Raw genomic sequence first — 21,689 nt, forward strand, 5'->3', positions numbered from 1 at the left:
CAACGATATGTACTTCTTATATGTGGAATATTACACTGCCTCACTTTTAATTGGACCTAACAGTTTGGGTTCCAGCAAAATTTCACAATCAAAATTTATATATGAATAAAATGAGAACACAACTTTTGAAGAATTCATATAAATTTGGAAATAGAACCTATGAAATTCTCTGCTTTTTAAGCTACTGTCTTTTTGAATACCAGAACTAAGAGCACTAGTATGATATACATATGATACTGTCTTCCATCGATGTTTACTTGTCACATGACATAGACAGACCTTGACGTATGTGGAGCAGAGAGATTTTGTTAGGGCACGTTAGTATTTATCTTCTTCAGTTGAATTATTGCCCCAGACTTCAACGATTTTTACAGATTTAGTTGTACATTAGTGTTTCTCTTCTTGGTTGAACTATTTCGACGAGATTTTAACACTTTCCCATTGGTAGTGTTTATAATTTTTTGAACTTGTTGGGGGACAGAAATTCCTCGTACTTTCCCTTTCAGTGGAATACTTTACACAATGGTAGGGTTCGGCAAGTTCAACGCTTTACACATTGTTTATGTTTTTGTGAACTTTGTGGTGGACAGAAAGTCCGAATTTGCTTAGGCAACGTTGAAGTGTGTATATACTTCCGGATGAGATATATATATTATATATATATCCGGATGAGAAGGAAGAAATGATGTAGGATGTTTATTTGTGGCATTGAAGATTGTTACTAATCCGTTAGTCATTGTATTAGCAGTTGGGTAACAAGCATACTAGGTCAGAACCATTTTGGACATTGAATTGCAATGGAGTGGCCTGAACCAATACAGAGCGTTCAGTGTCTTGCGGAGAGTGGCATTAAATGCTTGCCTTCCAGATACATCAGGCCTCATGGCGAGAAGCCACCAGAGCACAAGTTAGTGGAAGAGAAGGTACCGGTCATAGACCTCTCCGGTCTCTGTGACGAACGCCGGAGGAAGACAATGGAAGAAATATCAGATGCATGCAGAGAGTGGGGATTCTTCCAAGTGATTAACCATGGAGTTTCTCCGGAGCTTCTCATGGCCGGACGTGAGGTGTCGAGAGAGTTCTTTTGTCTGCCATTGGAGGAGAAGCAGAAGCACGCCAATGATCCTTGTTCTTACGTTGGATATGGCAGTCGAATTGGTGTGCAGAAAGGCGCGACTCTCGACTGGGGGGATTACTATTATCACCATTATTTGCCTCTTTCCATACGAGAGGAGCACAGATGGCCATCCAAACCAGAGGAATATAGGTGATAAGCAATAGTCAGCATGCCTCTTTTTATTCAATGTTGCAGTTTTATGTTTTTATTTTTTCTTAATGTTTTGGGTTATGTTTTATTTGGACGTAGTAAAATATCTTACCATCTATCTTTGATGTTGTGCTCCTTGTTAAGGGCTGTGTTGATTTAACGCTCCCGTGTTTCGTGACATGTGCTTAACATTAGCGATGTGTCTGTTTACTAACACCTACACCTGCTGGTTTTGGTGTAACCACAATAGTGACTCCAACAAGTGGTATCAGAGCTGAAGGTCTCAAGTTCGAAACACAACTCGCTGGCATTGAAGGGGGAGATTGTTGTGCTCCCCGTTAATAGCGGCGCTCCCATGTGTTTCATGGCATGTGCTTAACATTAGTGATGTGTCTCTTTACTAACACCTGCACTCCCGTGTGTTTCATGGCATGTGCTTAACATTAGTGATGTCTCTGTTTACTAACACCTGCAAGGGGGTTTGTTGTAACTGCAATTGTGATTCCAACCCTTGAGATAACTTCAACAATTTGGATTGGATTCATTGTTGCTTTCTTGTGTTCATTTCGTGGCATGTGCTTAACACTAGCGATGTGTTTGTTTACTAACACCTGCGGACTAACACCTGCGGGGGCATGTGCTTAACACTAGTGATGTGTTTGTTTACTTGTGTTGATTTCGTGGCATGTGCTTAACACTAGTGATGTGTCTGTTTACTAACACCTGTGGGTTTTGGTGTAACGGCAACCGTGACTCCAACACTGGAGATATCTTCAGCAATTTGGATTCATTGTTGCTTTCTTGTGTTGATTCAGTGTTACTCTTTCATGTTCAGATGCATGATTATTTTTCTTGTTTTTGGATGTTTAGAAATATTTATTAGCTATTTAAATTATTTTTATTTATTTAATTTATATCTCTACATTGAAAATATAGTTTGAGTGGGCCTAATGATTAAGACTCTGTGTTTCCTAATATCATGTTAAAAACACTTCAGTAGTCAAATAGTACTGAGATGAATCCATTGTCAAATAAACAAAAAATCCCCTGCACCAATTTGGTGTCTGCTGTGACTTGACTTGGTTGTCACCTAGATATCATATCACTTTCTTTACTTTAATTTTTAATAAGTAACTAATATTTTGTTGCAAATCATTATGCAATATTAACTTTTTAATATGTAAAATTACATCAATTATGTAACTAATATTTTGTTGCAAATCATTATGCAATATTAACTTTTTAATATGTAAAATTACATCAATTATGTAATATTAATTTTTAATATATGCATTTCCCTGAACTTATAATATTGCTGATTCGCAGAATACGCTGATTCGCAGAATATTAAGCAATCAGAGGGACACGGTCAAATAATTGACAGTTCTATTTATTTGATAGTTCCATTTACTTTTGAATGCCAAATATTCAGAGAATTAGCAATCCAGATAAAGATAGCCTATAAATTTTATCTACTTTAAAAATGGTGCTTGTTTTTTCACCCAGAGTTTCGTCGTTGTTGTATCCACGAATAGTTGTATTAAAATTTCATTATTGGGATATGTGTTGACATTACAGGAGTAGAATGAAAGAGTATTGCGAAGGAACGCTGGAGCTCTGTGGAACCCTGCTCTCTGTGTGTTCCGAAAACCTGGACCTGCCTCCCAGCCATCTAAACGAAGCTTTTGGACGTGACGAGGGGGGCATTGGAGTTTGCGTTAGACTTAACTATTATCCAGTGTGCCCGCAGCCGGAATTGACTTATGGTCTATCCCCACATACTGACCCTGGAGGAATAACCATTCTACTTCAGGATGATGTTGTTGGCCTTCAAGTTCACAGAGGCGACTATTGGGTGCCTGTGCAACCTGTTGCGAACGCCTTGACGATAATCCTTGGTGATCAGATGGAGGTCAGTTCTTCGACTAGTATTTTTATTGACCTGTCAATATCCGTTGATGGTGATGTACAAAGTGCTTCATGGGTTCTTTTTATTTTTTGGTGCAGATATTGACGAACGGAATTTACAAGAGCGAGGAACACAGCTGCGTTGGTAACCAGAAGAAGGAACGAATGTCCATCGTGGTTTTCTGTAACCCTAATGGAGAGAAGGATGTGGGCCCTATAAAAGAGCTGACCAATGATGAGTCCAACCCTGCTAGATACAAGCACATGACGCTCAATCAATACAGGATGTTGATTCGAAGGAATGGGACTAAAGGAAATAGCTACGTGAAATCCCTTATAAATTTTGGATAGAATAGTCCTATGTTGTATTATTCTATTTCTTGTAGGGTATTGTACTCCTCGAGATAGGAAGGCAAACATCACGTGCTAATTATTGTTATTCAAAAGCTCTAGAATTTAGAGTCTTCCAAACCCATCATTTTTATTTTTATTTTGTAATTTTTAGATATTTTGTTTATTATTTATATAGTATTGTTTAAATATTAATGGTATATATTATAATTGAAATAATAATTTTTTGTTAAGTTTGCTACGACTTTCTCATTTTCGATATTATATGTCTATTATTCACCCAGCAACGGAGGAAGGTAGTACAAGATTGAAATCCAAGATCTCTGGTTTAGTGAGACTTCATTCCACCGCCATCACCACTTGAGTTACCGCAAACAAACGAACTTACAAAATTTAAATAGGAGTCCTCTAACGAGGCGGAGGAATTGCCCGGACGGCCAAAAGCGGATTGGGCAAAAAAATTTCAAAAAATCTTGTAGATGCAGTGTTTGAATCATATTTTTGATGGTAGAAATGGATTCAGCACCATCAAAAACGTCTAGGACACCTAAAATTTTGAAATTTAACAATTATAACTTGGATTTACAAAAATCCTTGCAGGATTTTCTCTAATTATAACCGGAATTTCCATAACTTTCTGGGCAATTCCTCCGGCTAATTAGACTACGGCATTTAAATAAGATAAAAATATAAAAATTTATGTGTGGATAAAAAATTTAATTTATATAATAAAAAATATTATGATATTAAAAAATAATATAATTAAATTAATAAAAATTTATAATTTCATAAAAGTCACATATGTAAATTTCATAATAAACAAAAATATATAAGTTCCCAGAAGAAAATCAACCCACTTGCAAAGTGAATCTGTTCACTAATTTTAATCATAAATAAAAATGTGTAACCTTCCCCAAATAATTATCACATCTAAAGTGAAAAGGTTCACTAATTTCAATCCACTTTTGCATATGGAGACCATCATTACAGGTTTCCATCTTATTTAAGGAGGATTCCACATATAAAATAGACACGTGTCCTTTATATTTAGATAATCAATATACATTTTTTGAATTGATTGACTGTATTATTAATTATTATTGATTGTACTATTTGTTCTAATATAGAAAGACAAACATCTAAGTATATTTATTTTGGAAGAATATATTATTTTAGAAATGTTATATGGGCTCTTTTAAATGTGTTAAATATTTTAAATGTATTAAATGTTAAATGGACTATTCAAAAATCATGAGAAATGAGAAATGAGAAATTACAAATTATTCAGTTACAATTATCTCTCATGGAAATGGTCATAGATGAATGACTTACTTAACGTAATTGAATCCCAAAAACTGATATTTAATATGATGCACTGCGAAAACCCCCAATACTTAATACTTTAAATGTGTTAAATATTTGTTTAACTTAAAAGATAGAGTTCGTTTTGCGCTTAATTTTTATTAAGTTATAAATTATATGAGAAAGAGTTTGAAGGTGTTAAACACTTGTTTAACTGAAAAGAAAGATAGTTTGTTTTGGGTTAATTTTTATTAAGTTATAAATTATATGGAAAGGAGTTTGAAGTGAAAATTGACATGAAAAACGAAATGTTATATTTAAATAAGCAATATCTATATTTTATATTGATTGATTGTATTAATTGTTTTGATATACAAAGATTAATATTTAAATATATTGTTTATAGGAAACATGTATATTTAAAATATTTAAGTATATATATATATATATATATATATATGCCTTGGTCTATTGATTGATTGTATTAATTGTTTTGATATACAAAGATTAATATTTAAATATATTGTTTATAGGAAACATGTATATATATATATATATATATATATATATATATATATATATGCCTTGGTCAGTGAGTGGTCACTACATCCACGGGAAAATCTGGGCTAATCACCTCTCGGCCTACTAGCAAGACCTAACCCCAAGGGCTTCGGGTAGAATCGACCTGTGACCTCCTGATGGTGAGGCACGGTTTTTGACCAACTGAACTAACCCTTGGGACTAAATATTTAAGTATATTTTTCTTGATTATATGTATATTTCGAATAAAGTGTATTTGCCATATTTTAATTTTGATTAACTAAAATAAATTAGTTTTTTTGTAATCCTCTTGTCTGTAATCTTTATTAGGCAATAAGTTTGAATATTACTTTTATGAGAGAAGTTTAATGTGGAAATCGGTAATTAGAATTGTTTTAAAAATTCGGGTTTAATCCAGTTTTATAAAATCTCAAGCATCTTAAAATTCGACAAATAAATTCTTAATATTAATATCAATTCCAATTTAAAAATACTAATTAGTAATAACCATCTCAAACATATTAGACAAACATATTTCCAATATTGAGATTAATTCCACTTAAAAAAACCTAATAGCCATCTCAATTATCTTCGATAAATAAATTTTCAATACGAAGATTAATTCCAACTTAAAAAAACCTAATCAGTGATCGTCGTCCTTCGGAGACTCGATAATAATGATGAGGAAATCATTTTGCTAAAAATAATATCAGAAAAACTTTATCCTGCCTACTAAATTACCACAGGTAACCTGCAACGTGACTTCAGTAACAATAAGTAGAGTGAGTGAAATGAAATAATAATTGAACCAAGCAAGAACCACAAATGATTGGTACAGGTTTAGATATGTATTAATTAATTTTTAACTAAATGGTCGGTATATATATATATATAAAAGGATCAACCTTCAATAGGTGAAATGAAATAATAATTGAATTAGTAAGATTTCATATCACAAGCAAGAACCACAAATGATTGGTACAGGTTTAGATATGTATTAATTAATTTTTAACTAAATGGTCGGTATATATATATATATAAAAGGATCAACCTTCAATTTTATTTTAAGTTTTAGTTATGCGAGTGTCCAGCCATCAATTTTGACTGTGTGACTGCCCATCGAAAGTCTACAGTCAACTTAAATTTAAACACGCGCAACAAAAATTACACACCTGAGAGGAAGTATCGCAAACCAGAACCAAAATGATGATTTGACCGTTTGTATAATAGAATATGGTGTTTTATCCTCGTTGATAGATTAATACTGAAACATTTTTCATGAGATTATGTAGTTAATTTTATATATATATGTGAGATAGGAAAACTTTTAATTTTATAATCAAAGCTAAAATATATTTTTTTTGTCATTGATATATTTTTAAGTAGAAAATAGATAAAACAACGAAGGAATTATAAATCATTTTTAGATGAAAGTGAAAATTATCGTTTAATTAAAAAATAAATTATTTATTTCTATATAATTTGTATATTATTATTTATGTTTATAAAGTTGATATAAAATTATTTGATCTAAGGTAGATATTATAATATATTTTGTGTATTTAATTTGAAATTATTAATTTTTAAATTTATGTGTTAAATCTATATTCAGTAGCAAAGAAATTACATCAAGATAGGATAAAAATAAAATGTTATCAATTTTATATTGAGTGCCAATAAATTAATATATAATATATAAGATTAATGTTTCATACGAATACAAAATATTTAATTTTTGATTAGCATTGAAATTGAAATATTTTATTTATAGAAAGCATTTAATTTTTTTTATTATTTTCTTTTAAATATTACATGTAGACTCTACATTAAATATTACATGTCAGCTCTACCTTGAGAATGAGAATAACTATGCATTTCCCAAATACAAAAACAATTCAACTATCTAAATATTATATATTATATCTCATAAATCCTATCTTATATGTTAACTTAATGTTTTTTTGGGTCATGTAAATATGTAGTTATTTATCTTTTTGTCAAGTGAAAAAAAAGCCTATTAGGTCATTTCCATTTTGGACTTTGACTTGGAATGGAGTAGCCTGAACTTATACTACAAAGTGTTCAGTGTCTTGCACAAAGTGAAATTAATTGCTTGCCTTCCAGATACATTAGGCCTCATGGTGAGAAGCCCCCAAAGCAAAAGTTGGTGGAAGAGAAGGTATCGGTTATAGACCTCTCCAGTCTCTATGATGAACACAGGAGGAAAAAAATAGATGATGAACACAGGAGGAAAAAAAATATCTGATGCATGCAGAGTGGGGATCTTTCCAAGTGATGAACCATGGAGTTTCTCTAAAGCTTTTTACTCCCCCATGTAAAGTTGTCTAAATTTAAAGTGTAAGTTAACTTAGTGACTTCGAATTCAGTATTATTTTAGTTAAAGCTAAATTTAGAGTATTTGTATATGTTGAAGTTATTTTGAGTGAGTCACTAGTAGAAAAATTTAAATACTCCTCATCGGGTTCATTGTAATCATCAAGTTTGTGTGATTAATAAAAAAATGGCAACTCATGTTATTGTTTGTGTGTAAAATTCTGTATCTTTCCAACAAATTGGTATCAAAACTGAGAAAAAAATACAAGATGTGTGAAGCCTCCAAACCAACAAAATAAAAAGTTTGGAAATTGGTATCAAAACTGAGAAAAAAATACAAGATGTGTGAAGCCTCCAAACCAACCAATAAAAAGCAATCTTTTTATTTGTTGGAATTTTTTTAAACAATGATGTTGTAAAATTATCACATAGTTACGATACGACCCATTGACCTTAGAAATATAAAATGTGCTTATTTTTTAGCAACTCGTCGCAGCTCCACCCTATAGAAAGAGGCGATGAGCCCATGAGCAAGTAAAAACAGAGAGTCAAAAGTTTTTTCGGTGCGCATTGATCACATCGGTATATAATAAAGTGTTTTTTTCTTGAATTCTTTTTTAAATGTACGTGACAACTTTTTTAAAGGATATTTTCAAATCATACTTTGAGTTTTATTGTACGAAATATAAAGGCTTTATTAAATTGTTTTATGAAGATTTATTAAATTGTTTTATGAAGATTTATAAAATGGCTTTATAAAAGGTGTTTTTAAAATAATAATAATAATAACAAAAATTATTTTATTATAAGGAGGATTATAAAAGTTTGAAAAAGGGTTGTATGATTTGAATGAAGTTTTTGTTTGAAGATAAATTTATCAAATTTCTAGTTATTGTTTCTATTATTTATAAGGATGAATTATAATATGTGGGTCATTAAGATGGTGACTACGTTGAAGTCTCATGATGTTTGGGGTATGTCTAGTTTGAGTTTCCATAATTTAAAAACGAAGCAAAAAAACGAGCCCTCACTAATGCAGAAAGGGAGCAATGGAGAAAAGAAAAAAAAGAAGAATTCAAAAGCATTGCAATTTATCTAACAAGGAGTGGACCAAGCAGTGTTCTAGAAGAGTATGACTATGTCTTCAGCGAAGATAGTGTGGGAGAATTTCACAACGAGCTATAAAGGTATAGCCAAAGTCAATATTGTTAAGTTGCATAATACTAGGAGTGATTTTGAAAGCTTGCAAATGAAGGAAACAAAGGATATTGATTCATTCATGAATCAGGCTTTGACTATTGTAAACTAGTTAAGGATTTATAGTGATGACATTGAACATTAAACAATGGTTGAAAATTTACTCAGATATTTGTCTACTAAGTTTGATGTTATAGTAGCACCCATTGAATAAGATAAGGATTTGACAATGTTGACAGTTGATGAATTGATGGGATCACTTTTATCCCATGAGATGAGGATAGATAAGAATAAGGATTCCACCATAGAAATCACCTTCAAAAGTTAGGTTTCTATTTCAAGAGATGGAGGTCCAGGTAGAGGTATATCCATAGGTAGAGGATGAGGCAGAAGACAAGGTGGCCAGAGATATGGAAAAGAAGAGTAGTAATAAGAAAGTGGAAGCAATAGCAGAAGCGTCAACAAGAATCCAAGAGTCAACAAATCCAAGGTGATATGTTATTATTGCAATAAATTTGGTCACTATGCTAGTGATTGAAGGCAGAGTATAGTTGATCAAGGAAAGCAAAGAGATAATGTCACTACAAAGGATATTGATTCCATGTTCCTAGCTTTCCATACCATGCATGAACCTTCTTATAAAGTTTGGTTATAGGACAGTGGTTGTAGTTACCACATTACAGAAAACAAGAATTTGGATGCAAATCTGGATCAATCTGTTAATACAGAGTTAAAATTGGGCATTGACAAGACTGTGGATGTAGATGGAAAAGTAGTCAACATTATGACCAAGCAAGGGGAGCCAAAGAGAGTATTAGAGGTATATCATGTCCCTGGTCTCAAACATAATCTGATAAGTGTTGGGAAATTAATTTAGAAGGGATACAAAGTTATTTTTTAGGGACAAGAGTGTGTTATATATGACAAGCCTCCAAGCAAGAAGCTGATAACCAAGGCATAAATGACGGGGAACAAACTCTTTCCTCTAATCATGAATTACATAAATGAGGTTGGTTCATTTAAGGTTGCATGTTCTAATGATTACTGGTTATGACACTTTCAATTTGGACATTTTCATTTCTCTAGTTTAAGATTGTTGCCACAAAAAAAATGGTTAGAGGATTTCCTCTCATCAAACAACCTTTTAGTAATTGTGAGTGTTGCAACTTGGCAAAGAAATACCATGAGAGTTTTCCAAAAGGAGTTGCATACGGAGTAAAACAACCACTGGAGTTGGTTTATACAAACTTGTGTGGACCTATGAGGACACAATCAATTGGTGGAAGTTGTTACTTCCTCACTTTCATTGATGACTTTAGGAGAAAGACATGTGTTTATTTTCTAAAAAAGTATGAAATTTTTTCAAAGTTCAAAGAAATCAAAGCCTTAACAGAGAACCAAAGTGATTGGAAAATCAAGGTATTGCGATCATATTATGTTGGAGAATACGATTTGAAGGCATTACATGCTTAATGCAAACAACATGTTATCAGAAGGAAATTTACAACTAGATACACACTGCAACAGAATGGTGTAGTAGAGAGAAAAAAACGATTATGAACATGGCAAGAAACATGATGAAAGGAAGAAACTTGTCTAATGAGTATTGGGCAGAATTAGTTTCATGTGTTGTTTATGTGATAAACAGATCTCCTACAAAGAGTGTGATGAACATTCTATCAAAAGAAGCATGGTCAGGTATGTTTTACAATGTATCTCGTCTAAGAGTGTTTGTAAGTGTAGCTTATGCACATGTGCCTAAAGCGTTAAATGGAAAGTTGGATGATAAGAGTGAAAAGTGCAAATTTACTCTTTATAATGAGAAATCAAAAGATTATAAATTGTATAACCCTATCACCAAGGAGACTATAATCAACAGATATGTTGTGTTCAAAGAACAAGATTCATGGAATGGGATTGTAGACAAAAAAATTGATGCAAGAGTACCATTGATGGAAGAAGAGGATTTAGTAGATAATGAAGAACAAGAATCATAGGTGAAAACACCAAATAGGGTCACACCAACAAGGAATCTAAGATATTCTAAACAACATGGAGCTTTAAGTAGATTAACAAATTGAAATTTTCCCAGCAATCAATAAGGTGATGAATCAAACAATGGTAAGAGAAAAATGAGAATTCGGGAAGATATTTATGTTGATTTGGATGCTAGTTCAAATTTTGCATTGTTGTCATTTCAACCTTCATTGTTTGAGGAAACTATCACACATGAAAATTGCATGGAAGCTATGGATGAAGGAATAGAAGCTATTGAAAAGAATGATACTTAGGATTTGGTTGATTTGCCAAAAGACAAAAATCTTATTGGTGTGAAACAGGTGTACAAGACAATGTTGAATGATAGAGGAGAAATTTAAAGATTTAAAGCAAGACTTGTAGTAAAATGGTTCTCATAGTAACCGAGAATAGACTTTGGAAAACAAATTGCTCTAATAACCAAATTGGATACTGTAAGTTTTAGTAACAGAATCTCCTAACAAGTGGAAAGTGTATCAGATGGATGTGAAATCAATCTTCTTGAATGGAATTCTAGAAGAAGAAATATATGTGTAAGAACATCCAGGTTATGAAGTTGAAGGTCAAGAACACAAGGTTTACAAATTGAAGAAAGAACTTTATGGACTCAAACAAGCACCTAGAGCTTGCTATAACAGAATTGACAGTTACATGATCAAGAATGGATTTTTCAGTAGCAACTTTGAACCTATCTTGTACACAAAGGTAAAGAAGCATGGATATATTTTGTTTGTTTGATTGTATGTGGATGCCATGATTTATAAATGTGAGCTTGAATTGAATGAATTTAAAGAAACTATGAAGAAAGAATTTGAAATGGAAGATCTTGGTCTTATGGAATATTTTCGTGGCATAGAAGTTGAGCAATTTGAGAAGGGAATTTTTATTTTCCAAAATAAATATGCTAAAGCTTTATTGAAAATATTCAGAATGGGAAATTGTAAACCTCCTCCTACACCAGTTAAAATAGGTACAAAGTTAAGCAAGGATGATGAAGGATCATATGTCAATCCAACTCTATTCAAAAGATTGGTTGGAAGTCTTATGCATCTAACAACTACAAGACTAGATATTATGCAAGGAGTTAGTTTGATTTCTAGATTTATGGAGTCTCCAACAAGCTCACATTGGAAAGTAGGAAATAGAATTATGAGACATGTAACATGACATACAAATTATGGCATATTATATGAAAGCACAAAGAAGAAATATTTGGTTGGATGTACTGACAATGATTTTTTAGGAAGTTTGGATGATAAGAAGAACACTTCTGGTTATCTGTTTCATCTTGGTTCAGGTGTGATATCATTGACATCTAAGAAGCATCCTATTGTGACACTTTCATCAGTAGAAGCTTAATATGTAATAGCAACATCAGCAACATGCCGAGTCCTATGGTTAAGAATAGTTTTGGATTAACTTCAGCAGAAACAACAAGTGTCAACAACAATCTATTGTGACAACACCTCGGTAATTGCACTATCCATGCATAGTGTGGTTCATCAAAAGACCAAGCATATTGATACTAGATATCATTTCATTAGAGAACTTGTGACCAATGGAGAAGTTTATTTGAATCCTTGTAAATTGAGTGATCAATTTACATATATATTCACTAAGCCATTAGAAAAAGACGTATTTGAGTTTCATAGAGAAAACTTGGGTGTTGTAAGCTTAGCTGAGATTTAGACTAACAAGCATGTTTGAGTTGTCACCATTCATGTCTTAGTTTAGAAGTCGCAATTAAGGGTGAGTGTTAAAGAAAACTAATTACTCTCGCATGAAAAGTTGTCTAAATTTAGAGTGTCAGTTAAGTGAGTCAAGAGTGAGCAAGTTTGAGTTTAGTATTATTTTGGGTAAAGTCAAATTTAGAGTATGTGCACATGTTGAAGTTATTTTGAGTGAGACGTTAGTCGAAAAATTTAAATACCTCTCATCGGGTTCATTGTAATAATCAAGTTTGTGTGATCAATGGAAGATCCATCGCTGGTGTTATTGTTTGTGTGAAATTTTGTGCCTTTCCAACATGAACGTGAGGTTCGAGACTGTTCTTTTCTTTGTCAACCATTGGAGGAGAAGCATAAGCATGCCAATGATCTTTGTACTTATGTTGGATATGGCAGTTGAATTGGTGTGCAAAAAGATGTGATGCTCAAGTGGGGGGATTACTATTTTAACTAGTTTTTGCCTCTTCCTATATGAGAGGAACATAGATGGGCAACGAGAGGAATATAGGTGATTAAGGAAAAATAAGCATGCCCCTTTCTATTCAATGTTGTAGATTCGTGCTTTTATTTGGTTTGGACTTCTACTTTCATTCTCCTTTTTGGATTATGATTGGCTTTTTTATGTTTATCTAAAAAATATTAAGTACCATCTACTAGGACAATGATTGGATTAGTTCCTTTTTCATCTTTTCTATTGAATATTATTTTATTGTCATGTAAAAGAAGAAATGCATTCTCGTACAAAAGAGGAAACCAAAAATCACTAAATTAATAGTACATAATAGTTAATATTTACTCTTTGTCATGAAATCTATATAAAATTTTATATATATTGTAAAATAAAAGTAATGAATTCAAATAAATAATAATTTACCCTTTTCAAATTAGTTTTTTAGCTATCTTTATTTGAATGGGAAATGACTCACTTTATTCATTAATAAGTTTCTAAAATATTTCAAAATCTACAATCAAATTAATATTATATAATCATTCGCTCGCAGGGGTTTGATCTCGTGACCAGCGGATGGTTTTCTAAGTCATTCGTGTCGATTTGCAGGTCATGGGTTCAAGTCTCGTCTTAACCTGAGGGCCATTCTTACGGGCTGGGCGGTTCCTCCTAGCGGTTATAATAGCAGCCGATGGGATTTGGCCCCGTGTAACGCGAGTACGATACCACTGACGTTGCCTATTCCACTAGATATCAAATATATATATATATATATATATATATATATATATATATATATATATATCATATCATTATTTATATAAATAAAACTTTTATATATTTGTCAGAGTTAAATTTAAAAAACTTCTCATTTATAATATAAAAATAATTGTAGCACATCCGATATTTCGTCAAAATTTCATTTTTGGGATATATGTTGAGATTACAGGACTAGAATGAAAAAGTACTACGATGGGATGCTGGAGCTATGTGGAACTTTGTTGTCTTTGTGTTCTGAAAACCTGGGGCTACCTCCCAACCATCTAAACGAAGCTATTTTTGGACGTGTGGAGGGCATTGGCTTTTGTGTTAAACTTAACTATTATCCTGTGTGCCCATTAGACTTAGAAATTGTTATGAAACCAGCTCATGAAAAGATAGAAAAGAAATATCAACGCCTTAGAATTCAGCCTCTTCGAGGGGGCAACCTCCTTTACATTACACAAATGAAGAATTCTTGGATGATACAAATGACAAGACCTCCTTTCTATATATAGGAGTCTAAGGGGTCATAATACAATCGGAGTTGACATAACAATAATAATGTAAGGGAACAATAATAACAATAGTGGGCTTCTATGAGGCATAATAATAAGAATATGGGGACTGCATGGGCACAACAATATAATAAGGGGGTTACATTAGTAATATAGGGACCTAACATGCCCCTCTCCTTGAAACAGTGTTGTCCTCAACACTTGAGTAGTTCTTGATGCTTCTGTATAAAATTATTGTCCTCCCATGTGGAATCTTCAGTGGGTAAGTTCTTCCACTTGATGAGATACTCTGAAATTGATCGATTTTGTAGCTGTCAGGTTCTTGTTTCTGTGACTACTCCAGGTTCCAATATGATTTTTCCTTCCTCTTCAAGTTGTGGCAATATTTTTTGAATTGGGATCTTCTGCAACTTTTGAATGAGTGGCCACACTTCTTCGTCCTTCTTCCATTCATCCCTTGCTTCGTTTATCCAATCTGGTTGGATAATAGAAATAGAATAAAACAATGCTTCCACATCCTCATCCTTTCTTGAGAGTGCATCTGCAACAAAAAATTTCTTCCCTTTTCTATAGATGATGTCAAGGTCATAACCCAACATATTTGTGACCCATCTTTTCTGTTCTTCTAAAGATAATATTTGCTCTAAAAAGTATTTAAGACTATCATGATCCATTTTTACCTTGAAGTGTCTTCCCATTGGGTAAGGTCACCATTTCTTAAGTGCATGTAGTACTGCCAACATTTCCTTCTCATAAATAGCTTGCTTGAGATGTAGATGTAAAAATACCCAATCACTTACATCAAAACTTTTCACTGAGATGTTGATCTACCTGTTGTTTCATTCTATTCTGCACCAAAGTGCCATTATCCTTTAAAAGTTGGAGAACTTGTTGTTGATGCTCGATGTGATATTTCACTGCTTGAACCTTTTTCTTCTTGATATGTCCTTCTATCTTGAGATTTTGAGGAGTGGTAATTTCTTCTAATGCTTTACAAGATATGGTCGGATTCATTTCTTGATACTCGATGTGATCTTTCACTTCTTGAACATTTTTCTTCTTGATATGTCCTTCTATCTTGATAGTTTAAGGAGTGGTAATTCCGACCAATGCATTACAAGATATGGTTGGATTCATTTCTTCTTTCTTGATGTGATATTTCACTTCTTAAACCTTTTTCTCCTTGATATGTCCTCCTATCTTAAGAGTTTGAGGAGTGGTAATTCTTGCCAATGCTTTACAAGATATGGTTAGATTGATTTCTTCTTTCTTTGGGTTGGGTCCTATCATATATCCTATTCTTTTGATGTTTCTTGATCCTTTTATTCCTCCTCTTCGTACTCTATGTAAAATAATTTCTTCTCAGCACACTTATGACTTTTAGTGCATTTTTTTATCACAATTGTAACAAAGCCATTTTTCTCTTTTTTCTTCCAATTATTGTGGTGTAAGCCTTGTAGGTTGTGGAAGGCTAGGAGAAACAACACTTCCATCTTTATTGTTGTGAGGGGTAGACTTCCTTGTTGCCATAATTTTTTCTTCCACTTTGTAACAAAGCCCTTTTGCTCTTTTTTCTTCCAATTGTTGTGGTGTTGCTCTAAAGAAGGTGTTGTTCTTTGTATCCTCATAATGTGCTATAATTTCCTCCATGAAAAATGACCACGTAACAAGTGGTTTACGAGAACAAAGCCCTTTATACCATAAACATTGATCTTGTTCTAAATATGAAGCTGAAATACATACCTTTTATAACAGTGGTACACCATGTAGATCAAAATATTTCTCCATCTGTACTGTCCAATTTACCGGATCCTTGCCATCAAACTTCCTCATCTCGATTTTTCTTGATTTTAGGAGATCGATCTTGAAACAACTGTAACTCTGTAATTTTAGATCTCTAAGTTTTGAAATTGCTTCCTACGGTAGCTCTCTGAGTTCTCTTTTTAACCCCACAAGTCTGATCAGAATTTGATTATCCAAGAAAGGGTTATGCCAAATCTACCACGGTGACCTGATTATAGACTAGTTCAGTAGAGCGAAATTTTACGACATGCTCGTCTCATTATTTCAACCTTAGTACCTGAAACTGATATACAAAAAACTACAAGAAGTCCTCTTTCTACAACTTCTTACAAAAATTCAATCTGATGCTCAGAGAGAAAGTTATGATGATTTTCCCAAGGTAACCTATTTGGAATGTAATTCGGGGGTCTGCAAAAACCCTAACTTCCTCAGACTATATCTCTCCAACTATAGCGATACAGGATCTGAAATTCGGAGCCAAGGTTCAGACCGATTTCTTATCAAATGGGTTTATGGTTTACCTTCTGAAACTTTGTAGCGAAAGAGTTATAACTAAAATCCAATGATGACCTCTTCTAGTTGAAATTCTGGAGCTTGCAAAAACCCTAACTTCCTTAGATCATATCTCTGCAAATATAGCGAGAGAAGATTTGAAATTCGGATGCACGGTTCAGAAAGAGTTTTTCTCAAATGGGGTTTTTTTTTTAGCTTCTGAAACGTCGCAGAAAAACGTTATAGCGAAAATACCACAATGACCTATTTGCAATAGCGAAACCCTAGAATCTAAAACTCTGATACCAAATGTTATGAAACTAGCTCACAAAAAGATAGGAAAGAAATATCAACACCTTAGAATTCACCCTCTTCGAGGGGGCAACCTCCTTTACATTACACAAATGAAAAATTCTTGGGATGATACAAATGACAAGACCTCCTTTCTATATATAGGAGTCTAAGGGGTCATAATACAATCATAGTCGACATAACAATAATAATGTAAGGGCACAATGGTAACAATAGTGGGATTCTATGGGGCACAATAATAACAATATGGGGACTACATTGGCACAACAATATAATAAGGGGGTTACACTAGTAGTATAGGGACCTAACAGCTATTATTCTACTTCAGGATGATGTCGTCGGCCTTCAAGTTCACAAAAGTGACTATTGAATGCCTATGCACCCTATTGCCAATGCTTTGACGATAATACTACGCCATCAAATGGAGGTCAGTATTCCAAACAATTTTTTTTAATGTATTTTTGTTTAAATTTGAATTATACATATTAATAATTAAAATTGTAAAATTTGAATAAAATAAAATTATTAAAATTTTATTTATAGATAAAAATTATAATTTATAACTTAAAGAATTATAATTTAAAAATAAAAATAAGAAATTATATAATTAAATTAAATTAATTTACCATTTTATTAAAAATTACACAATGAAATTTCATAACATATAAACATGTTTAAATTTCAAAAGAATTATTAGCATGTACCCTGAATCTGTTCATTAATTTCAATAAGCTTCTGTGAACCTTACTCGGTTCTAGAAAACAATGGTCAAATTTTCATAATACTTAAAAATTTTTACATATGGAAGTTTGCATAGTACTTGAAGGATTTTCCATATGGAATAGATGTATTTTTATAATCAATATAGGTTTTTTGAATTAATTTATTGGGTTATATATATTTTACAATAAAAAGGTTATGTGTGATGTTTTAATTTGATGAACATATTTTTCGTAAAAAAAAGTTACTTTGCTTGTTTTGGGTTAATCTTCATTAGGTTAGTTTGTTTGTTTTGGGTTGATCTAGGTAATAAGTTTAAATGTTAATTTTAAAGTGAAAATAAAAATAAAGAATTATTATATTTAAATAATCAATATACATTTTTTTAATTAATTGATTGTTTCATTACAAAACAGAAAAGTATATTGTTACTCTATAGCAAGAGTTGAATGTTCTTTGTGATGTCATTTGGTTGAACATTTATTTTATTAAAAAAATTAGTTAGTTGGTTTTGGGTGGGATAGTTCAAATATTAATTTTATGTGGAGAAGTTTAATGTGGAAACCAGTTACCCAGAATTTAAAAAACGGTTGAAAACTTGTTTTAATAAAAAAATTAATGGGATTGTATTGTGTTTAATCTTTATTGCGTGATTACTTAAATAATAATTTTATGAGAAAGATTTTAAAGTGGAAATTAATTTGGATAATTAAAAACTATTCCCCTCCAAATTCAGATTTTATTGAGATTTAACCAATCATAATAACAATATTTTAGGATTGGACAAAAAAGTTGCCGTACAATATTGAAGCTAAAGCTAACAGTCACTTAGAAAAACCTAATTTAAAGAAGAAAAAAAATGTATTAAACATAAATAATAAGAACAGGTTAAAAAAATTCAATGCAAAACTAACCCGTGTGCACATCGGGATGGGTTATCCCTGTGCTTAGGAGCCGAGGTAATAATGAACAGGGTTAGATATGTACAGGTTTTAACTTAGTATTAGGTACAGGGTTAGATATCTATGAAGTCATTTTTAACTCAGTGTTAGGTACAGGTTTAGATACGTATGAAGTCATGTTTAACTCAGTGTTCAGTATATATGAGGTTTATTATCAATTTTATTGTATATTTTAGTAATTTTTCTTGCCATTAATTTCTTTTATTTTTGGTCAAGTAAGAGTGGTGCCTTCAATTAACCTCAAAAATAAGATTACATATGGTACAATGTCTTTTCAAGTGTAAAGACCAGCAAAAGGTATACCTGTTGATGAAAACAAGCAACACGGTTAAAAATACCCCAAACATCACACATAAAACAAAAAAAGAATATTTTTCCTTCTAATCTTGGCTTATCGCACTTCGCATTGACTAAATTCTCCAACACCTAAAACTACGAAATGCGAGAGTCGATCGCAACCTCGCAAACCTCGGCACATCTCAGCTTATCGCACATTTCGGCTTATCGCACATCGCAGTGACTGCACGCTGCCAACCCTTGAAACTGTGAAATGCGGGAGTAAACCTCTGCCATTCGATCAAACTATTGATCAGACAGTCCACAGTCCATCACATCCCCACAAACCTTGGCACATCGCAATATCGCAAAACTAAGTTTATCGTTGGCCATACACTTTTACCGAAAGACAAAATGTGATTGAATCTTCGTCGTCAATCAGATTTTTGATCTAACGATTGACACATCATCGCTTCAGGTACTTGTGCACCCACTAACCGCTTTCCGGACCCAATAAAGAAAAGGAACCTGTGATCTATAAAAAATTGGGTTCGCTCTTCGGCTTAACTACCCCCCATCTTAAAACCCAATATCCATTCAATGACGGGGTACTTAGATCCATCAGTCTGCGACTATTCAAACTAGCGCGTGGGTTACGAGTGGATGAACCCGCGTAATGGAATATGACATCAGTGCATAGAAAAAGGATCAACGGTAATGAATTACTACGGCACTTCACGCCGGCTCAAGAACTTATGTCTGCTCCTACTCCCGCTAAACTTTTCCACCAAATATGTTCGTTCACCCGCCATGATCAAACGATTCTTGTGCATGATTCTCTTCACTTCTGGTTTATGTCGTTCCTTCCTCTCCCACTAAAAATTTTAATCTGGTCTAAGTCTTAACCTTTGATCACTTTTTAAAACCCGATATCCATATGATCAAGCCCCTTGTTGATCTGACATTCATCAGAGATATCAGATCAGAAACTAGCACGACTTTTACCCACTTTACGGAGCCGATAAAGATTATAAACTGCTAATGTATAAATCTTCAGGTCCGCTTGTAACAATGTAAACTTTGAAACAGGAACTATAAACTCAAAACGGGAACTCTGGCCAAAAAACCCCAAAAAAACATCAAAAATAGTGCTAAAAACGAAAAGTGTGTATACCGGAACGATGTTTTTATTTTTTAGGCGTTGATTTTGAACATGTTTTAAAAATGGCAGTGACTACGAAATTTACTATGAAATTTTCATGCAAAATATAGCTTCAAAATGAAAGTGATGATACTGGAATAATGATTTTTTTTTTTAGGGTCAATTTTCAAAATTTTTAAAAAATGCTAATAAAACCAAATTTTTATGTGTCAAACAAAGTTGTTTATGAGGAAAAAAACACATTAATGTTTTTGGTAGAATATCATTTTTCTTTTCTAAGTATAAATTTAACATGTTTTCAACCATAACATTCTAGATACAAAAGAAACTGAAATTTTTTCAACTATAAAATTAAAAAACCATGACATTATGAACAAATTACATCACTAAATGAATTCAAAATTCATTATTTGTATATTGAATAAAACATACATTATATCTCTAATTTAATATTGCATTATAGATATCTTAAAAAAAAAAAAATTATCATAATTAAGACATATAATCCAACAACATAAAAATGCCTGAAAACTTCTCATTTAACACCATATGGAAAAAGATACGATGCATACATCAGTGATATAAACTGTCTTAAACAATTATTCAAAATCACTCATATTTTCTCTCACACCATCAGAGTTCACATCTTCAGATGAATGACTGGATGCTGGCGAAGATGTTCCATATTCTTCTCTTTCATCAACTAGTGCCCCATCTGAGTCCACATGCATGCCCACATTTCAGGTTTCCAAATTCTTCTAGATCTATGACTGGTTTCAGCAGACTCCCATGTCAACACTATTCCTTCTGGTAACAACCTTTTTAGAATCTCTATTGTCTTGAAGCGAAGAATTCCTCTCTTTGTTAAATTGAAGTCATAAACAAGTATGTCAACATCCTCCAATTTTAATATGTCTGTGCAGCGGCGATTTACATTTGTACCCTCTCTTTTTCTTTTTCCGCCATTTTTTTTGTCAACTACCATATCTGGCTTATACACACCATTGAATGGGTGTGTATTTGTGGCATACCAATGTACTTCAACACTTGTAACATCCTCATTTTCTGTAAATACCTTTATAACTTTAGCAACCCAAAATGGATAGCCATTGGGATCTCCATCTGCTAGCACTGCAATCATGCAACCCTCCTTAATATCTTGTATTGAACCCCTATAAAGGTCTTCCATGGCTTCACGTTGTGCACGAGATCTTCTGAAACCAATATACATCTCTCTTTCCGCTGCCTGTGAAGAATTAATAATACCTTGAGATTGTTGTTGTTCAACAATGTTTACTTCCTCATGTTCATTTGACACATTTTGTGGCCAAATAAATGGATTTTTCAAAGGTATATCTTCATTTGTTGTTGTTGAAATGAGATCACTTTGATTATTGAAAAATGACTCCCACCAAACTAAATCAGCAATGTCAAAATACTCATATGTATATCTAATACATTTTTTAATTTCTTCCAGGCAATCAAAATAATTTATATCTCTGTTCTGTCTGCGTACATTCTGAAATTCACCAACTGATTGTAATAACAATATTTTTGATGCAAATATTGGATGA

At 32.6% G+C, this 21,689-nt stretch overlaps 1 pseudogene; it reads left to right on the forward strand.

Moving 5' to 3' along the window:
• The first annotated feature begins 797 nt into the window (after window positions 1-797).
• LOC149202954 (jasmonate-induced oxygenase 1 pseudogene) lies at window positions 798-3,526 on the forward strand (annotated as a pseudogene).
• The last annotated feature ends 18,163 nt before the right edge of the window (window positions 3,527-21,689 follow it).

The sequence above is a fragment of the Pinus tabuliformis genome, chromosome 2_1 (assembly GCF_031772625.1).
Source record: "Pinus tabuliformis cultivar Carrire ecotype Pingquan chromosome 2_1, CPIR1, whole genome shotgun sequence".
NCBI lineage: Eukaryota > Viridiplantae > Streptophyta > Pinopsida > Pinales > Pinaceae > Pinus > Pinus tabuliformis.